This window comes from Miniopterus schreibersii, assembly GCF_964146895.1.
Source record: "Miniopterus schreibersii genome assembly, chromosome: 2".
Taxonomy (NCBI): Eukaryota; Metazoa; Chordata; class Mammalia; order Chiroptera; family Miniopteridae; genus Miniopterus; species Miniopterus schreibersii.
In genome coordinates, this window is record NC_138102.1 from 23,844,024 (window position 1) to 23,847,975 (window position 3,952).

Here is a 3,952-nt window from a genome sequence, read left to right on the forward strand (position 1 = left end):
TGTTCACTTGATCTCATTTAACCCCTTCCGTAAGTATCAAAAGGGAATGTGTTCTGTGAGTATTTGAGGGAAAGACAGTATCACATAGGGATAAACTGAAGAAGGGCAGTTAGAAGTTTGATGTTTTTCAAAGTCTAATTCACTTACTATTATAACACTTTTCAAGGAAAAAAAATTTTAATCTTGACATCAAAAGAGTAAGTTTTGTAACAATTATTCTAGGATAAACTTTATCTTGTTTGATAAACAAGAAGAATAGGCCACTTGTTTTGACACAGGAGAGGGCTAAGGGATAAAGATATTTTTAAACTCACTGATATCTAACAGTTTAGATTTTAATTTCTATCCAATTACATTTGTCTATAAACAGTTTTTATTTAAATACCTTTGCATTCATTCCCTCTGGTCCTCATCTTCATCTGTGGAGTAAGGCTGTAGGGCTAAATGAGGAATTCTTAATTTGGAATCCAGGAATGTTCAGCTCTTGCCTCCCCTGAAAAGGAATCCAAAGTACACATACGTGTGTATATACGCATTTTTCTCGGGAGCTACCCATAGCTTTCATCTGATTTTCACAGAGAAAACACAAACACCAGCCGATTTGTAAGGACCCTTATGTCTCCAGTATTCTAGGATTAGTGAAACAAGATTAATTTTCATGGAGATATAAATTATAGGTTTTCCCTAAGACCAATTAGAAGGGTGAATATTTGATCTGAATATCTGGTATCTTCAAATAGTTTTTAAGAACTTTGTGTTTTTAAACAAATTAAAATCTATTAGATACCAGTGAGTTTAAAACATCTTTTGCCCTTAGCCCTCTCCTACATCCCATATTACATTCCCCTCAAAAAGCCCACAGCTAAAGCCACTAGTCTAATAGAGACAGTAAGGAAAGTATCCGAACATTCAGTGTATTCTAAGTGTTTACTCCGCTCGTGCACCCACCTGAGATAGGGCCCGTCATGGCTACAGATGGATGAAGTGACTAACGACATATCAAATGTGCTTGCATTCAAGGACTAAATGCTTGTAACAAATATCGATGCCATGAAAATGGTCTGGTTCTGACAGAACAACAAAATCTCAATGATTGTCTTTAGCTCTGTGACTGTCAGCAGCCCTTGAAGCTTCTGGCCTGGTTCTGAGAGACAAGTCTGAGGGCCTTCAGACCTTGAGTGCCCCTTCCTTTTCTGACCCAGTCCCAGGTTTGGGTTGCTGTTTAGCAAAACAGAAAAGCCTGGAGTACATTTAGTGTTTCAGAGAGAAGGGAATGAGTGTTGATGCAGACATAAGGGCACAGACTCAGAAAAGGTCATTTATCAAATATACACCCAAAAGAAATAGAGGTGGGAAATCAGGGTAGAGGCCTAATCTCTACTTTCAATTCCACTCTTCTCATCTGGAATTAATATAGATTACTCAGATTAATTTTCCTTAAAAACAAAAACATTTCTACTTTTTAAATTTAAAAACATCTAAGGAGCCCAGCCAGGCGTGGCTCAGTGGTTGAGCATCAACCTAGGATCCAGGAGATCTCAGTTGATTCCCGGTCAGGGCACATGCCCAGGTTGTGGGCTCAATCCCCGGTGGGGGGAATGCAGGAGGCAGCTGATTAATGATGACTCTCTCATCATTGATGTTTCTCTCTCACTCTCTCCCTCTCCCTTCCTCTCTCTGAAATCAATAAAGATATATATTTTTTAAAAATTAAAAAAACACACACATCTAAGGAAAATCAATTAGAAATGTGATGAGATATTGGATGTCCATTTAGTGAAAAAAGAAAGCCATTGCAAACATTATATTGAATGCTATTTCAGGAGTTCTGAATTTTAAAACAAACACTATCAAAGAAACAGGAAAATAACAGCTACTTTCTAATTTTAGATATATTGCTTTTATTCAAAAGAATAAGTTTCACAAATTCTTAAATCACAAAGTTTGAACCAAACTGTAAATCCTCTGCAGCAACTCTGTGAGGTAGGTATCTGCACAGCCACAGGGACCAACACAGTCTTGTCTTCCCTTGTTGCTTTCAGAGGCAGAGAACCAGCAGCTGAAACCACTGTTCTAGTAGGCAGTGAGAACAGTTGTTTCCTCCGTATTATTTCCCATAGGCCTGCTCCTGGGGTTGGACCGTCTTTTTGTGAAAGTTACAATATTGTTGTTTACAAAAACCCAAATTGTTGCTTTGATTTATATAATCTCACTCTTAAGAATTATAGAAGTATTACTATGTTTAAAACATTGATTGACTCTACTTGCTTTAAATATTTTCTCAGATACTGTCTACAATTATCAGTGATCAATACAGATGACATAATAGTCTAAAATTATGAGATGTCCACATGTTCCCTTTTCAATTTAACAAGACTTCAGATCATACAGTGTTTCTGTATGTTACAAAAGTTGGTACAATACACCTCTACCAGGAAAGACTTATAAGGAATTCCAAATATTACAATGAAATTATTGTAACTAGAAATGTGACACTTGAAGCAGAACATATGCACAGAAAATGAAATCCTTTCAAAAATGACATTGCTATATAGCCCACACCAAATCTGTAATTGGTAGGAAATGCATTTCTAGTCTGGTGTAACAAACTCCTACTCATTAGCTTTTTAAGTTGGTAAATGCAGCCGAAATGTTTTTCTGTGAAGTATGCCACCCAATTAGACGTTTGATTTGGAAGTACAGAATTATGGTTCATGAAGTGTTGATATGTCATCTTTCTACACTTCTCCTCTTAGGAGCACCTAAGCTATCCTACTCCAGTGTGTCCCAAAAGACTCCAAGGACCCCAGTTTCTCTCCAGCTTTGCCCCTTGGTAATAACCTTCACATTTATCTGAACCCATGCAGGAGTTAGTGAGTCTAACACCAGTCTAGTCACTTGTTTGTGCGTGGCTTCAGACAAAAATACTGTCATCTGTAACACAGGGATTTCACCTATGAAAAGGAAGACAATGCCCTGCCTTATTCACATGCTGTCTTAAGGATAAAATGAAGAATATGGAAGAAGTTGCTTTAATTACAATGTGCTATATTTAAGCATTATCATTTTTCTCTCTGACAAGCAACAGCTTTGTCCTAGGCTCAAATTAGAAAACACTATTTTTGACATTTTGTTCAGGATCTTATTAGTTTATGGCTAATCTGATTAACCTGGGAGACTGTGACAGATTTGTTCTTTTTTTGCCTGTCCATACATAGGCTCACTAATACGTGAATGGACAATATGACAATCAGTGACTGCAGGTGACAGAGCTAACATCCCTGGGCATCAGCGCCACCCTGCTGTCCTGTCCACTTTGCTAAAGAGCAGTACCAGCTGAGGGAGTTAGGATTTCATAGTACTTGTGGTTTGGGTTCTTCTCTGACAGACAACTGCAGAAAAGAGCATTCGATACTTATGCTGTAGCCATTAAATAAACCAAGATAACTCTCCTTATCAACCACCTCCAACATTTGCTCCTTCTGCACAATACTTGATGAATCTGGGCTATCTGCTGCCATCTACAGACAGTATTGAAAGTTTCCTGTCAAGAGAAAACTAACCAAATCTGTCCATTCTGTTACTCTGGCTCACCAGTAATTTCTCTTGTCATATTTAAATCGTTCCTTGTACTGTCCTAAGTCTTTGATACTCAAGCCATGAAGAACCACTTTCCTCAAAAATGCATCAAACTACATGTCTGAAGTATCACCCAGGTTCCTGAAAAAACATTCCCTTTACAAATTCCTTTGATATACTGTTCCTGTGAAAGGACCAAACGCTTGCTTAAATGCCATAACTGAGAACATAAGTATGCTGACTGGAGATAAATGTCTACATGTTGTTAATTCTTCTAGTATTCTGGAAACCAGAAAGTGAAATCAGATTATAAAGTTCAAGTTTCTTCGTTCACTTGCAGCTGATAAGAAAGACATCAGAATGGAAAAGCAGA